The following is an 18444-nucleotide window of genomic DNA, read 5'->3' on the forward strand; positions in this document are numbered from 1 at the left end:
ATACTAATTAAGTCATTCTTCTCTACGGTATTAATTTCGAAGCTTTAAGCTTTTCGTCTTTTAGCTTTACACAATCTTTGATTACAAATCAGATTTCACACTTTTATAAGTTTTCTACAAACTTTCTGACACGCTCACACAATTTCGAAAAGGCAGAAATAAAAGTAAAGCAACATACACTAAATATTTTATTGTATTAGAAAAATAGAGAATAATAATTCGAACAATATTCCGCTTCATATAACATTTCGCTTCATGAGAGATAAAATTTGTAAATTCCTGCATCAAAGAATAGTTAATAGTGACTTTCCATTATAAATAATATAATTATCATAAATAAGCCCGTCTAGCTCAGTTGGTAGAACGTAAGGCTCTTAACCTTGTGGTCGTGGGTTTCAAGCCCCACGGTTGGCGTAATTACATTTTTTTCCAAAAAAACAATAATTATTTAAAGTAATTATAAAGTTAAGTGGGCTAAGATATACGTTAGGATGCACTGCTTCATACGTTAGGATCAAATATTGATGAATAAAATATAATTTCTTATAAACTAAGATGAAATTGAGAGAGCTTGAAGTTTTATTTATTATTATATATTATTTAAGTGGGTTCGAGTCCCATGGTGGGCGTAATTACATTTTTTTCCAAAAAAACAATAATTGTTTAAAGTAATTATAAAGTTAAGTGGGCTAAGATATATGTTAGGATGTACTGTTTCATACATTAGGATCAAATATTGATGAATAAAATATAATTTCTTATAAACTAAATTCTTTTCTTTTTAAAATATAATTGAGAGAGCTTGAAGTTTTATTTATTATTATATATTATTTATAAATATACATAAACAACTCATCAAAAATACATTTAAAATACTTCTTGTTTTTTTTTTTTGGTAGAAAAGGAAAAGAAAAACGAATAACAACAAACTACCCAGGAATTAGCCTAGGGAAGCTAACCCCAATCCTATCTTCTAAGAGAAGATGAGAGATGAAACTAGGGGAAACAGGAAGGGTAGTAACGCCTAACGTCCCTTCATGGCCCGCCGCCGCCAAGCGATCAGCAACACGATTCTGCTCTCTAAAAATGTGTCTGAACTCTACGAACTCAAAGGAGGAGCAAAGCCTTATAATAGCTTTGATGAGGTTGCGACTGTTAAGACCCATAGAATGATTCTCAGAAATCATTTTGATTGCTTCCAAATTATCAGACTCCACAGAGAGCCTCTTAACACCCAGCCTTTTAGCAAGATTGATTCCAGTAAGAATAGCCCAGAGCTCCGCAGAAAAGGAAGAACCCAACCCTAAATTCTGGGAGAACCCAAAAAGCCAGACGCCCCCTACATCTCTAAGCACACCTCCAGCCGCAATCTTACCGTTACTGAGGCAGGAACCATCAGTATTCAGCTTCACAACCCCCTCTCTTGGCCTGCTCCATCCCACGAGATGGACATCACAACACTGAGAGGCTCTGGCAAGGGACTCTCCTTTGAAACTATCGATAATAGAGAAAAGTTTTTTCGAGAAGAAATCAGCTAAGTTTGTCATAAAAACAGTTTTATCTCCAAAAATCTCCTCGTTTCTCCATTTCCAAACTTGGTGACAGATAATAGCAAAGAAAATGTCACCATGCTCCATGTATGGAAGCAACTTTCCTCTAACACCATCAGAGAACCAGTCGACCTCAGAATGTGCCATGAAGGAAGAGAAAATATGGTGTGGGAGAATTTTCCTCCAAACCTCTTTACTATTAGAGCAATCTCTAAGAGCATGGCACAAAGTCTCAACATGGCCTCTGCATCTACTGCAAGCTCCAGAATCAGCCAAGTGCCTTCTGTGCCTATCCGAATTAGTAAGAAGCCTGTCCTTAACGCCCAGCCACAGGAAACTCCTAATACGGAAAGGAACTTTAAGGGTCCAAATCGACTTCCACACATCCGAGGGAGGATCAGATCTAAAGAGAGAGAAAGCTTCAAAGGCCGATTTGCAAGAATAAACTTCATTGTTTGTCAGCGCCCAACAGTGCCTATCCAAGTCTTCCTCTTGATTACTCACCTTCACTCCCCGCATTCTAAGGAGAGTCTCAAGGCTAAAGAAAGTATCAAACTTTGACCAGATCCAGTCCCCTTTCGAGTCAACCATATCGGCAATCCTCCAGTTGCGTATATCACTAGGCGGGGGGGAAAAACACACCTCAATTAACGTCTTGTTATTTTTTCTATGATTCTATTATTATAGATAATATAAATTGGTTGAGTATTATCAAAATTATGAATAGATGTGCGTTGGAAAAATTATGAATTGAAATTGATTTCAGTTTTTTATACGTTTATAACGTTTTTATATGTTTAATTTCTCAATATGTTTTTATTTGGATTAGATCTCTCAATTTTAATTATTTCTATCTATCTATATACAATATATAAAAGCTAAAATTTCAGCTCTATTAAAGGTTGACAACTTAGCAGAGACGGCGACACGTCAAAATATAAAAAATTTATATTATAATAACAAAAAATTTGTTACAGTAAAATCTCTTCTATTTCCACTATTTTTTTTATGGGTCTTTTATTTTTCCTAAATGAAACATCTCCCACACATCATATTTATTGTATCCATTAATTACCTAGAAAACATTTTCATCTTACTTCCTTTAAAAAAAAAAAATTAAAAGCTAAGGATAAAAAAAGCTCTTCTGTAGCTTTACTATTTCTACACCATATTGTTGAAAATCGTTTATAAATATATTTGTGTTTGAGCTACCATCAAATTATTGATTCAAGTGGTTCTACACATATAAAGAACATTTTACCATAAATCATTAAATTATTGATTTAAGTGGTTGTATACATTTTCAATTCATTTTACCATTGTTGGATCTTTTTGAAGGGGCATGATAAAAACCCCTATCTGATAACTTGCCGGATTTGATTTGATGATCCTCGTCGTAGTTACCTGCAAAACAAAACCGGAGACAGGATCTCCGGGAAAACTCTCCGACGATCAAGTCAGTTTTATGTGGAATTCTAGTAGATTGATAATCGTATTGAGGAAAAATGTGAACTTACCCCTCCCTTGGCTTTCTTATTTCTTTTATAAGCCTTTCTGGGTAACCGCCGAGGGCGGTTACTCTTTCTGTTCCACGTCCTCCACGTAGTCACAAACGTGGTCCCGTTTCTCTGAGTGGGTGGTTTAGTGCCTTGTTGGGATTTCGGGGTGGTTAGCCCTTTCCCTTATTAGGAGCCCATTTAATCTTGAACCGTGGGCTTAAGTTTGGGATGGACCCGTACTTATGATTCAGCTCAGTTGGTTTCACGAATCATCACATGCTTCCCCTCTAGTTTAGCAAGAGCCCTTTAGGGTCTTTTCATATGTCATAGACAACTCTCCATCTTCATCTGGGTATTCAAAATTCGAAAGTAGTTCGTTCGTTTTCTGTCATTTCCTCTCCGGCATCAACCCTTTTACGTTCGTTCTTCTCTGCATTCTTTCTCACATGTAAGTTTCCCTTTCTGTAACTCGTAACTCGTTCAACCATTTTTTCTTTTATTTCTGTTCGTTTCCTTCACCGATATGTCGAACCCTGAACTTGATTTCACACCCTTCGACGAAAATTACGATCGCGAGGTGTCTCACGAGGTTGATGAGATGGTTGATGAAGCTTCAACTAGCTCTCCTAGGTCTGATTCTCATCCTGCCGATTTTCTCCATCTGGCGAATACGACTGATGAGGGCCTAGGTTTCGACCCCAAGAAGTTGATTCCACCACCTGTCCCCACTCCCCGTTTATTACCGAAGAAGGATAGGTCAGGAAGCCTAGTTTGCCGCGAGACGATTGACGACTTGCGGGAGCAGTATCCTTGGCTTCAAGGCTTGGAAACAAGCATTCCCGGGGAAAATAGAGGACCCGGCGACTTCCCGAAGGGGTATTTTACCATTTTTGTCGCTCAAATTATCTACGGTTTCACGTATCCGCTGGCAAATGAGATTGCTTCCATCCTTGGAGGTTATGGAATCGCACCCGGGCAACTGCACCCCAATGGATGGGCCGACTTGACTCTGGACAAGTTTTTGGCGGATTGTCTGGAGGTTCCCTTCTCGCTCAAGATTTTCTCCAAGCTTCATCATTTCAAAAGTTCGGGGGAGTATTTTACTTTCATCCGACAGAGCGGTTACTACGGCTTTGATGAGAAGTCGAACAAAATCCGCGAGTGGGACAAGTCTTATTTCTTCATCAAGTTCCATGAAGGGAATCCGAACTTTCTTCGTTGCTGGGGGCGACCTAATGTAAAGAGTTTGAACTTTGGTTATCCAAGCAAGGAAGAATCCGCTATTGTAAAATTCTTGAAGAGTACTCCTCCTTTTGTATGGACATATGATCAGGCATTCCATATGCTGAGGAGCCGAGTAGCGATTGCCTACCGCGAGGAAGATCGCGTTGTTTATATCTCTTATCGCGTTTTCGTACAAGGTATTATTAGCTTATTTCCTAGTTGATGATTTCTCTTAACCCTTTGCAGGGGTGACCCTTTATCCCAACTCGCTGCAGATCGGGAAGCGAAAGCCTTGGCGAGGAGGAAGAGGCGATCGGCGGGAACAACTTCTGTTGCAGGGGCGAATTCTCCTGTGGGGGCGACTCCCTCTGTTGAGGCGGCTTCCCCCACAATTGCTTCCGTTTCACAAGGCCCTGCTTCTGCTTCTGAGGATCTTCCCTTAAATAGGAAGCGGAAGAGTAATGCGGATACGGAGTCTTCTCGCCCCAGGAAAAAAAATACCTCTGTATCCTTGATTGTTGGTGGTACACCCATATCCACCCCATCCAAAGAAAAGGGCAGCACTCCATTTCACGAGGTATCATGATTTACTCACTCTTTTTGTGTTGTTTATTTTCCTTTATCAGTTATTTGCTGTTCTCCTGATCCCTCTCCTTACGTATTCGCAGCCAATTCCTGATATTAGCGGGTGGTGGACTAGGACCTTTGGTAAAGCCGTGAGCTTTTCCTGTAAGGACATTGTTTCTTCCATATGCAATGTCCTTGGGCGACTCCCCTCTGCTTCTCGCGTGCGCGAACAAGTGCCGCTTCCAACTGCCATGGAGGGGATTGAGAAGCGTGCTATAGAGGTATATTGCTTTCTACTCATGTTCCATCCCTCAAATGCATGTCTCCATTCGCTCTTTTTATTCACGTGTCGTCCTATATACAGATTATCAATTTCGCGGAGGGTGCCCTCTGCAGGGATGCTGAACGAGCTAGAGAGCTGGAAAGCCTTGGCACTGAATTGGCGACTCAGAAGTCGCTTTTTGATGATGTCCAAGGCAAAGTAAAGATCCTTGAAGGTGCTTGTCAGAAGGCCATCAGCGAGAAGGAGGAAGCTCTCAAATCCCTCCAGGCTAAGTCCGATGAGCTTCAGAAGGCCATTGATGATCTGAATTCGTCCAAGGAAGCTTTGGAGATGCAAAAGAGGAGGGCCGAGGAGATCACAACTGAAGATGGTGCTCGCATCTATTGGTATGGAGAGCGGATTCATGCGGCTTATGAGCATGGGCATCCAGATCGCGTACTTAATCGCCCCAAGGTTCCCATTCCTGAAAAGGATTTAGCTGAAAAATGGGACAAGTTGGAGGCCGAGGATGCCGATATGGATGAGGTACTTCTCCTAGATTGGCAGAGTTTTCATGACTCTCCAATTAGCCGTGAGATCCCAAATCAGAATGTAGAAGAAGGGGCACCACAAGATGTTTCTCCCGTTGAACAAGAGGTACCTCGCTCTGATGCGGTTACTGATCTGATTGTTGGGGATTCGCTTGAAGCAGATCACCCCACTGGAGAAGATGAAGGAGCCGCTGAAGGCGAAGGGGGCAATAGAGGCGAAGGAGAAGAAACTGTAGTATAATTTTATTTATATATGAACTGTTGTATGTAACAAACTGCCAGTATATATATTAATCGAGCGACTTTGCTTTCTTCACCTGCCGCTTTTCATATATGTGCAATTGCTGTTTTATTCTTCGTTGCCTTAATGCCGGTTATTTTCGTATGCGACCCTTGCCTTTTGCCGACTTCATACTTGTAATTTTTCGTAGTTAGTTTTGTTTTTATTAGGGTGGCCAGACCCTTTTTGCAATTTTTGAGTACTCGTTTATTCGCTTAATTTTATGCCTTATAATTTTTCTTTCAAATAATCATAAGATTAACCATAAGGTTTTGCGAATGATGCGTAATCATGCATCCGCCTTTCTTTTGTAGGAAACACATTTATGTGTTTAAGATTAACCATAGGGTTTTGCGAATGATGCATAATGCATCCGCCTTTCTGTTGTAGACAACACATTTATGTGTTTAAGTTTATCAGTTTCAAAAGGACCTGCATTCAATTGTAACATATTGAATAGTTGTAACCGTTGTAATGTCTTTATTTTGCTATTGAAGAAAAAAAGACTTTTCATTACATGGATACATAAACTGTGTGGGATCCAAGCCTCATTAAAACCTTTTATCAGAAAACCCAGTGGGAAAAAACTCATAAAAGGAAAAAGAGTACTCGTCATTTCCCTGAACTACTTGGCCTGTTTATATAGGCGTAGATTCTCTAGATTCCAGGTGCGTGGGAGCTTTTTGCCGCTCATTTCTTCTATTTCAAAAGTTGATGGTCCCAACTTCTTGGATACCCTGTAAGGTCCGATCCAGTTGACGCCTAATTTGCCTTTGCCTTCTCTGGACTGTATTTTATCTGCTTTTTTCAAGACCAAGTCGCTCTCATTGATTATCACCTTTCGCACCCTTCTGTCATGATACTTCTTGATTCTATTGCGATATACTGTAATTCGCATGTAAGCTTTTTCTCTTCGTTCTTCAACAGAATCCAATGCATCTCTAATGTTGATAGGATTTTGGGTGTTGCAGTAATAAATTACCCGATCTGTAGGCGAATTGATTTCAACAGGTAGGACTGCTTCGGCTCCATAAACCAGCGAGAAAGGTGTTTCGCCTGTTGCTGCCTTTACAGAAGTTCTGTATGCCCATAACATATGAGGTATCTCATCCGCCCAACCTGTTTTCTTATCCCCTAGTCGCTTCTTGATTCCCTGAATCATGGCCCTGTTGGTAACCTCTGTCATACCATTCGATTGGGGATGATTTACGGAGGAAAAATGATTCTTGATCCCCATGCTTTCGCAATATGCTTTGAATTTGACACAGTTGAACTGGGTACCATTGTCGGTTATAAGCGTTTGTGGGATTCCAAACCGCATGATAATGTTCTCTCGTAAGAACTCGATCATTCGCTCAGGTGTTTGAGTGGTTATTGCCTCTACTTCTACCCATTTGCTGAAGTGGTCAACTGCGACTACTAAGTACTTCCTCTTCCTTGTTGCTTCTGGGAATGGCCCCACTATATCAATCCCCCATGTTGCGAATGGCCACGCCATCATTATAGTTACTTGTTCGGCTCCTGGGACATGCTTTTCATTAACATGGATTTGACAACTGTGACATTCCGCTACCATTTTCTGGGAATCTTCTACCACCTTTGGCCAATAATATCCCATCAACTTGACTTTTCTTGCCAATGCCGCGGATGCTTCATGCGCACCACAAATTCCTTCATGGAGTTCTCTCAGCACGTAATCTCCTTCATTGCGGCTAATACATTTCAACCATGGACATGTATATGACTTCCTGTATAAAGTCCCATCCCGAATTGAGTATCTTGATGACTGCCCAATTAGCTTTCTGGCCACACTTTTATCAACCGGCAAATCCCCATATTCCAGATATTGACGAATGGGTTTCCGCCAATCTTCATCATCTTCTAGCTCATCAACGACCATAATCTGATCGGCTTCAAATGCTGGCGACGACCTTATTTCCAGATTACATGCTTTCTGATTCCATGGGTCCCCACTGGCTGCCGCTTTCACCAACTCATCAGCCTTTGTGTTCCGGCCCCTTGGAACATGCACCATCTCCCAGACGATTCCTTTATGTGTTAATTCCTGCGTCAATCTACCGACAACCTGATGGTATTTAACCAGATCTTCCTGCTTCACCAGATAATTTTTTGTGATCTGATTTATCATGAGTTTAGAGTCGCTGTAGATTACCACTCTTTCTGGCATAAGTTCATTAAGCAACTTCAATCCGCATATCATTGCTTCATACTCTGCAGCATTGTTAGTAGTTTTGAATGTTAACTTTGCTGCATAGTATAGGCGAATAATGTCCGGACCCTTGATGACGACTCCCAGTCCAGCTCCATCGGTGGATAACGCCCCATCTGTGAACATACTCCACTCTTCTTTTTGTGCTTTTGGACATTCGTCTTCATCCCACGTGAACTCATTCACGAAATCGGCAAGTACTTGACTTTTCAAAGCTGGTCTTCCTTCATAACGAATGTCAAACTCTCCCAAGCGAATTGACCATTCCATTAATCGCCCGGATGCGTCAGGTTTCTACAATACCTTTCGCATTGGGATTCCAGTTCTCACAATGATAGTATGTGCCTGGAAGTATGGCTTCAACCTAGCTACCGTGGTTATCACCGCGAGGGCCATTTTATCTAACCTCGAATATCGAAGCTCTGCATCCTTTAAGACTTTACTCACGTAGTACACCGGATATTGTTGCCCTTCTTCTTCCCGCACCATTACAGTGCATATCGCCGTGCTGGTGACGGATACATAAAGAAATAAATCTTCTCCATCCTCTGGCCTGCTCATTAAGGGCGGATAACATAGTAATCGCTTTATTCCCTCGAATGCCTCTTGACATTCCGGCGTCCACTCAAAGGACTTAGATTTTTTGATGGCATTGTAGAAAGGTAGACATCTTCTAGCCGAGCATGATATGAACCGCCCTAATGCCACCAACCGCCCATTGAGTTGCTGTACTTCTCTTATGTTCCTTGGAGTCTTCATCTCCATCACTGCTTTAACCTTCTCAGGATTCGCCTCAACTTCTTTGCCACTAACAATGAAACCCAGGAACTTCCCTGCTCTCGCTCCAAACGTGCATTTCTCCGGGTTCAATTTGAGGCCATATTTGATCAGCACTTCCAGGATTTCTTTAATATCCTGCGGGTGGTCTTGCATCTTCTTGCTTTTAATGATCATGTCATCTACATAGATCGAGAAGTTCTCGCCTGATTTGTCTGAAAATATTTTGTTCATCATCCGTTGATAGGTTGCTCCCGCATTTTTCAGTCCAAAGGGCATCACCTTGAAGCAATAAGTTGCCTGATGAGTTATGAATGACGTCTTGATCTCATCCGCCTTCTCCATTGGTATTTGGTGGTAACTGGATTTCACATCGGTGAATGATAAAGCTTCAAATCCCGCAGTCCCATCTACCAATATATCAATGTTAGGTAGCGGATACATATCCTTCGGACAAGCTTTATTCAAATCTTTGAAGTCTACGCACATTCTGTACGTTCCATTCGGCTTTTTGACTAGCACCACATTGGCTAGCCATTCCGGATAAGTGACCTCTCGAATTGCATCTGATTTTAGCAAATCCCCCACTGCTTTTTCAATCGCCTTCTGCCGCTCTAGAGCATGTCCTCTCTTTTTCTGTCGCACTGGGGTTGCACTTTTGTCCACATTCAAACGATGTGTTGCTATTTCTGGACTTATCCCCTTCAGCACTTCATCTGGAGCGGCGAATGCCGACTCGCATTGGATCAACACCTCGGTAATGGCTTTCTTCGTTTCCTCTGGAAGTCCTACCGCTATCCTTACTTTCTTGTCATTTGAAATGGCGAATAGTTCTGTTTCTACTAACGCTTCAGCCGGCAACTTCTCATCAACTTTATCTTCTTCATCTGGCTTTGTTTTAAGTGACAATGTATAAGCTTATCGAGATATAAGTTGATCACCCTCAACAATGACTCGCCCTTGGTGTGTTGGCAAATGCAATGTCAAATGCTTCATTGAAATGAGCGACTCCGTTTCCGACAGGAACGGACGCCCTAGAATTATATTATAGGCCAATGGGAGATCAACAATTGCAAATTCTAGATCACCTCTCCATTTTAGATTCTTATCGCCCATTTCTGTCTCCAACACCACCTGTCCACTTGTTTGAGATGATTGACCTCCAAAACCAGTTACATCCATGAACGTATGTTCTACTCGCTCGTCGTTAATTCCCAACTGGTTGAATGCAGTTCGAGTAATAACATTGCAAGAACTGCCTGTATCAATAAGGACCCGCTTGACGTCCCATCCTTCAATGGCCACCGTAATCACCAACGCATCCGCATGCGGCTCCGTGATTCGCGCAAATGAATAATTGAGGGCATCCCCCCTACTCGTGTTGCTTTTTCGCTGTTCACGGCGAGCCCTTTTCGTTGGAGGCTCATAGATCCCGCCTGCTATTACGTTAATCACTCCTTTTTTCTGCTTCTTTTCTGGTCTTGCTTCTATCTCACGTGGGAGTGTTGGTTTTTCATCAATCGTTTCTTTTCTAACGAATTGACTCAGTTTTCCTCTCTCAATCAGCTTTTCAATCTCCCTCTTCAATTCGTAGCAATCATTCGTGTCATGGCCGTTCAATCTGTGGAACCTGCAGTATTTGTTAGGATATCTCCCCAAACTGGTTCGACCTTTCGCCTCAGGAAACTGCACATCCTTCTTCAGAGGGTTTTTTTCAATCCAAAGTAACACCTCATGGCGAGTCGTGTTCAATGGTATTTGATATCCCCCCCTTGAAAGGAGGGATCGCCTTTCCGAACAAAATTACCCTTAGATTGGTTTTGATTTTGATGGCGCCGATTGTCCGAAGTGGATCTAGCCGCATCTCTTTCTCGCCGGGTCTGAGCTCTATGTTCCCTGTTAACATCATCCACTTCCATGAATTCCTTTGCTATCTTCATGAGTTTGGCCACTGTGCGTGGCTTGTTGCGGATGATTTCCTCCCGCATGCTCCAATCTGTGGTTCCATCCGCCATTATGTTGCGAATGCTCACGATATCTGGGTTCTGCAACCGCACCAGAATATCATTGAATGCTACAACAAATTCCCTTAGGGAATTATAATTTCTCTGTTTGATCTCTTTCAGCTGCCTATCCGTCACATCTGCCGCTTTACAGCCCACGAACTTTGCACAGAAATCACGACTGTACTGAGTCCAGTTGTGAATGGATTCGGTTGGTAGAGATCGGAACCAATCGGATGCTGCTCCACCCAAAGTGGTCGAGAACAATCGACAAATTATGCTTTCGCTTGCTCCTGCAACATCCATTAACTCTCTATAGTTCCTGACATGCGCCTCAGGGTCAGAATTTGGATCCCCATAGTATTTAGGTATCGCCGGTGCTTTTATTCTGTGATCTGGAATAAATTCCCGCAACGATGGGGCAAAAGGCGAATCACTCTGCACCACTGCTCTCGCCCTAGGGGCGTACCCCATTCGCTCCATCATGCTTCGCAGTTGATCTTCCAATTCAGTATTGGGTTCCCGCCGAACTTCTTCCATCCGCTGCTGGTGAATTCTGGGTGATATCCACCTGCCATACTATGTCGACACTTGTTCTCGCTGTGGGTCTAACTGCTGTCCAGTTATAGGATCAAAATTCCAAGTGTGCTCTCGCCCAGACACATTCGCTCCAGATGTCATCAACTCTGAATGTCTGTGGACAAAGGGCTCCGTTTGTTGTAGCGGAAAAATTCCTTGCATTCCTGACATCGGTTGGGATGTTTGCCAGGTCGGATGGACCGTCATATTAGGATCTTGGTGCGAGTAGTTGTCTGGATGGCTATGTGGTGTCATGCGACTACTCTGACCCGCCCGATTCATCTCTCGAGATGACTGCGGAAGCGTAGATACGGCAGGAATAGTCGATGGTTGTGTCGAAGTGACAACGGGTTCTTGTGGGGCAGCCGCTACAGCGGTATTGTGATCTGCGATTGCATTTAATAAACTAATCATTCGATCTCCAGCCGCTTGGCTCATATTCGTAGCCAAGACCTGTCCTGCCATTTGCACAAACTCACTATTCGACATCTCCATCTCAGTTTGCACTTGGACCTCCAATAATGGACTCAACTGTCCAGAAGGATTCGTCGAGCTGGGTATCACAGGCTGTGTACTCGCAGGCTGCGAACTCACAGTCCATGGACCTCTTGAGTTCATACTAGTTGATCTGGTTGTAACTCCGATTGTTCGTGATGTACCTTTAACTAGACGTTGGTAAAAAAGTTCCACGCTCACCGCACCAATGATAACTTGCCGGATTTGATTTGATGATCCTCGTCGTAGTTACCTGCAAAACAAAACCGGAGACAAGATCTCCGGGAAAACTCTCCGACGATCAAGTCAGTTTTATGTGGAATTCTAGTAGATTGATAATCGTATTGTGGAAAAATGTGAACTTACCCCTCCCTTGGCTTTCTTATTTCTTTTATAAGCCTTTCTGGGTAACCGCCGAGGGCGGTTACTCTTTCTGTTCCACGTCCTCCACGTAGTCACAAACGTGGTCCCGTTTCTCTGAGTGGGTGGTTTAGTGCCTTGTTGGGATTTCGGGGTGGTTAGCCCTTTCCCTATTAGGAGCCCATTTAATCTTGAACCGTGGGCTTAAGTTTGGGATGGGCCCGTACTTATGATTCAGCTCAGTTGGTTTCACGAATCATCACTATCTTTGAGTATTGTTTTAGAGATTATTTCGTGTCTTTTATTATCTTTTATTGTATTTCGTATCAATTTTAGGTATTTAATTACTTTTTTTAGCATTTTGTTAAATATTCATAAGTTTTGTTAAGTATTTTATCACTTTTAATAAATTAATCTTTCATATGTTATTTTGAACTTAATCTGTACCCATAATTAAGAAATTAACTTACCAAAAATAAATCAATTTTGACTTGTTAATTATAAAGGATTTTTGGTAAAATAAATAATTAATTTTGGATAATTATCTAATGATATTTTTGAGATTATGGCCATGTTTGGGAATTAGCTGTTAGCTAATAGCTGATTACATTAGCTGTTAGCTGATTACATTAGCTGATTTGACTAGCTGATTTGATTAGCTGTTTGTGTAGACCTGTTTGGTAAAAATTAGCTGATTGATAATAGCGGTTTGTGCAAAAAGACGAATAAGGGCATTAATTTTGGCGCAAGAGAAAAGGGAGTCTATCTATTAGGGTTAAAGAAGTCTATTAGTTTTAATATTGCAAAACGCTAATTGAAAAAGCTCATTTTAAGAGTTTTTTCTAAATTAGTGTTTTCATCCCAAAACTCTCTCCCAAACCTCTCTCCACCAAACACTCCAATTAGCGGTTTCAGTTGTCAAACCTCTAAAGTTGGTCAAAACCGTTATTTTTATTCCAAAACGTTTTTTACCAAACAGGGCCTATGTGTATATTTTTAGAGATTAAAGTGGAAATTTTTAAAGTTCAGAATCAAAGGAGTTTCTGACCAGATTCATTGGATTTAGTCTTACTTTTAAATTTGAACATGAAAAATCATACACAAATATTTTGGCAGAGTTTTAAGATATTTTTTACCTTTTATATTGGGAAAAGTACAAAAATAAACCTTGTGGTTTGACCCATTTTCGAACTGCACCCATGTGGTTTAAAAGTTTGTAAAGTGGTAGCATGTACTTCATTCCGTTAGCAAACACATACAAAATTGACTAACAGTTAGACCTGGCAATTATCGTGTTCGAGTCGTGTTCGTGTCGTGTCATTTCGGGTTCGTGTCAAAAAGAGTAAACCCAAACCCAACCCAAAAACTTTCGTGTCAAAGTCGTGTTAATCTGTTCGGGTTAGTGTCGGTTTCGTGTCGTGTTTTCGGGTTACATGTAATTTTGTTATGCATGTATATTAATAATAACTCTTAAAAATATAAGAAGATATGTTACTGTTTTTAAACATTTTATATCATTTTTAGATTAATATATTAACACTAATTATCGAAAAGTTCGATAATATCATGTTAAAGGGTCATGTAATGTGTTTATAACAATTTAGGAAATTCAAATCAATATTTGTAATTATTAATTATAATTTTATTATTTTTATTAATAAAGTGACATAAAAAATACGAGAGAATATAACAATAATTTTCAATATCCGTGTCATTTCGTGTCGTTTTCGGGTTCACATATCAACACTAACCCAACCCAAAAATTTGCGTGTTAGTTTCGTGTCAACCCAAAAATGACACATTACCTATTAAGTTCAACACTAACACTAAAAATTTGTGTCGTGTTCGTGTCGTGTAATCGGGTCGTGTGTCATTTTGCCACCTCTACTAACAGTGTTAAAAGTCAAAGGAAAAAGAGTTAATTTGGTCCTTATATTTATTTATTTTATAAATTAACACCCGTTATTATCTAATTATTACAAAAAGATCCCAAAATTAAAAATAAAAATCAATTACACTATCTTCTCTATCTCTCTAATTTTTTTATTTTTATTTTTCTTTCTCTCTCTAAGAATACAAAATTAATCAATCTTCAATCTCCAATCTAATTTGATTTTTATAAATTAATCTCACTTATTATCTAATTATCACTCTTATATTTAATTATCACCCTTATAATGAATCCCCATCTCTGGCTTAATCAAAATCACTTCCGTACTGTTTACCATCTGATTTCTCCATTTTCGCATCCATGACCAGTTCACCCCTTCCAAAAACTCGAGAACTAGGAGCAACAAAAGTCGTACGGAACTTCAAAAATATATGCAGCAAGAAGAACACATCAGCGATCAACCTGAAATAGGTGATCAAAACAACAAGGTGGTTGTCGTTTGTCAAACAAACACCATCTGAATTCATGTACGGAAGGAAGAAGAACATAGGATCGATGAAAAGAGCAATAATGGAGGTAATGAGGAAGACGTAATTCCAATACGTAATGATATCACTGTCTGGATCGAGGATTTGGTACTGCTATAGAATGTGGGGAGGGTTAGCATCGCCGATGGTGGTAGAAGAAATGGTGAGGTGTTGATGGAGCTGTTGTTGGAGGCGTTGATGGAAGCAGCTGAATGGGAGAAATCTGGGGTTCCTGTAAGCTACCCATCATCTCCCATGGTGGAGTTTGATAAGATTTTGTTTTATTGATAGAAAAATTGATCAATGAACAATAAAATCGAAATCGCTGGAAAATTAGGAATTAGAGAAACTAAAGATTGATGGAAATGGAGATGGAGTGGATTATGGTTGAGAGGAGAAGTGATTGGAAACCAGAGAAAGGACTGAAAAAGAGGAGGGAGAAAGGAGAAAAAAATAAAAAGAAATAGAGAAGATAGTGTAATTGATTTTTATTTTTAATTTTGAGGTCTTTTTGTGATAATTAGATAATAACGGGTGTTAATTTATAAAATAAATAAATATAAGGACCAAATTAACTCTTTTCCCTTTGACTTTTAACACCGTTAGTCAATTTTATATATGTTTGCTAACGGAATGAAGTACATGGTACCACTTTGTAAACTTTTAAACCACATAGGTGCAGTTCGAAAATGGGCCAAACCACAAGGTTTATTTTTGTACTTTTTCTTTTTATATTTTATTTAAAGACTTAGGTTTCCATCTCCAAGGGAGAGCAGTTCATAATTAGTTTTTTAGTTTTAGAATTTAGTTCAGAGAAAGATTAGTTCAAAGTTTTTTTTAATAGTTTTTAATTAGTTCATCACTATGCTTGTATCAGAATTAAGAATTAATTTTTTAGCCATTTTTAACTATTTCATCTTTAGAATTAATTTTTAGATTTTATTATTGAGCATTCTGAATCATTTATAAATTTCTTCCACCTTTGAGAATCCATCTTCTTCCACACAGCCATTAACACATGAGAAAGCTCCATCCACCGTTATTCCACAGACTCTCAAGTTCTCATTTTCTCCAAGTTCAGAAAGACGATTGCTTGAGTCGATAGATTTTAAAGGGGATTTTTACCATCTTATCTCTATTTACTTATAGATCATTCTATAAATTCTGAATTGGTTGTAATCATGTGACAAATTTCTTCTATCTTTAAATACAAATATCAATTCAGTTTAGTTTCCATTGTTTATGAGTTCTTTAATGTCTGTGTAGCATATTCATTGAATCATTCAAAAGTTCCAATATTTTCTAGGTTCACATTGTGAGTCTAATCCGATATCTATACCGGAGACTGTAGGTATTAACGACACCACAGTAATGGACTCAAATCTCTGAACCCTTAGAGTTAGCTTCAACCAGTAACAAAGGAATTGTGTGCTAAGTACCCTAGGAGGATAAGTCGGTTCAATCTTTAAGTATGTCTATGTCATATTGAATTCCTTATAATCATAAATCGAATGTTGTTTGAAGTATCACATCATCTACATTATTCAGAATTTATGAATTGCTTTGAATCACCTTAGGAGTAGATTAATATAAAAACAAGCTCAAAATCAATTTTCCTTCGCCTAAATAATGATTCAAAACCGAGTAGTTCGATAGTTGTGGTATAAATCATGTGGATTTGATACCTGAACTTTCCAGATTTTAGTACTTGGTAACGACAAAATACACTTATCGCTTAGTGAGTCTTTGAACGTTAGCTCGAAGCGCATCAAGTTTTTGGCGCCATTGCCAAAGATTTATTTTCCAGCAATATCAAACCAAAGGTTTTTAATTGTTAGTTTAGGCACTTTTGTAAATATTATTTTTATGTCAATATTTGTTTTTAATTTTTATTTTTATTGCACAAAAATATTGGAATGTAATTTTTCAGGTTTTACTAACAATAGAAATATTTATGTATCTCAACAAAATTGTAAGAAAAATAATAATATCTGTTATACAAATTTACCACCGACATATAAAAAAAAGAAAAGTATATCCTTTTATCTATGTGAAATAATAAGTTAATTTTTTTGATCATTAGTATCGATATTCAGTGTTCATCTTTACTATTTCTAATTTTATTTTTTAAATATATGATTTTTTAGCTTAGATGTCTAAATTATAAAATTTTATTTATTTCTTAAAATTTTGTTCTATCTTCTTTATTATATAAATTAAGTAATAATTACTCTTAATAAATTACTCAAAAATTCAATGTCTAAAACTCTTCAGAAATGAGTAGTTATCTCTAGCCCAAAATGACGAAAAATGGAGGACTCGTTAAATGAAGGGGCAGTTTTGGATACCATGGATATTAATGATACTGGTAAAACGGTTCAAATGCTAGTTCTACTGGCTAGACCCACCAAGCATTATGAGTATACTTATTTGAAACTGTCGGGGTCTAGACAACCCCCTGGCGGTTCGGTTCTTATTGGATATTGTCCATAGCTTTTCTTTTTGAAACACGCATGAGAGAGGCTCGTTTAGATGCAATACGTATAAAATTAGGCTTTGAGGGATGTGTTTGTGGTAGCAATATGGGCCAAAGTGGTGGGCTGGGCTTTCTTTGGTTGGAAAAAGAGATGGTCCAAGTAACTCAGTCGAGCAAAAACTTTATTGGTTCAAAAATTCCTCTAGGTGTGTGTAATTCCCTTCGTGATTGGCAAGATACTCAACTGGGCAGTTTGAAAGTGTGTGGATTGAGCAGTTCGATTTTTGGTGTAGTATGTGGTTCAAGGTCTTGGTCGTGTCCTCCATCTCCTCGTATAAAAATTAATATTGACGCGTCGATTATTGAGGGATCTGGTTTATTAGGCATGAGAGTTGTGATACGGTACAACAAACGCGTTTTCGGTGGTGCTTTCTCCAGGTTTTTTTTATAATTATAATCCTAAAGACACGGAGGCTATAGACATTAGGGAGGCTCTAAGTTGGATGAAAGGTACAAAGAGTAATGGAGTGATTGTGGAATTGGATGCAACTACAATTATCAACCATATTTATTAATCTTTCTTTCATTCTGCTTACAATTTGATTATTGATGACTGTAAGAAATTGTTGGGGTCTTTTAATGACGTTTTTATCATATTTGTTAGTCGTCCTGCAAACAAAATTGCTCATAGCGTGGCTAGAGTAACTTGTTCTTTTTTTTTATAAAAGCAATGATCTTGGAAGCCCAACTAGGTTGGCACCCCAAGAGCACGTACTGAAAACCCGATATTATTAAAAAAATAATAAAAAAATAATGTAATACAATGGGAAAAAGAAAAATAAAGTAACAAAATAAAAAAAACAAATAAACAAATAAATCAACGAAATCTAGAGTGACCAACATTACAGATATCATCAAAATGCAGTGAGTGGCAGAAGTGCGGAGCCGATTGCCACCACGTAATGCCGGAGGAGGAGAAGACGCCAAAACAGACTAAAGCATCAGCAACCCGATTACATTCTCTGTATATGTGGGTAACCATGACGGACATCTGCGAGCACTGTTGTAGACATTTCAACCAGTCTTGATGGATGGACCAAGGAACGGTAGAATGTGATTTTAATTTATTGACCACTAACAAGGAGTCCGATTCAATCCAAAGCCCGTGCCAGT

At 39.2% G+C, this 18444-nt stretch overlaps 1 non-coding gene across 1 annotated transcript; it reads left to right on the forward strand.

Annotated features, from left to right (window-relative positions):
- The first annotated feature begins 340 nt into the window (after positions 1-340).
- TRNAK-CUU (transfer RNA lysine (anticodon CUU)) lies at positions 341-414 on the forward strand. The gene has a single exon. It is a non-coding gene; the product is annotated as a tRNA-Lys (tRNA).
- Positions 415-18444: the final 18030 nt, after the last annotated feature.

Source organism: Euphorbia lathyris, chromosome 4 (assembly GCF_963576675.1).
Source record: "Euphorbia lathyris chromosome 4, ddEupLath1.1, whole genome shotgun sequence".
NCBI classification, from domain to species: domain Eukaryota; kingdom Viridiplantae; phylum Streptophyta; class Magnoliopsida; order Malpighiales; family Euphorbiaceae; genus Euphorbia; species Euphorbia lathyris.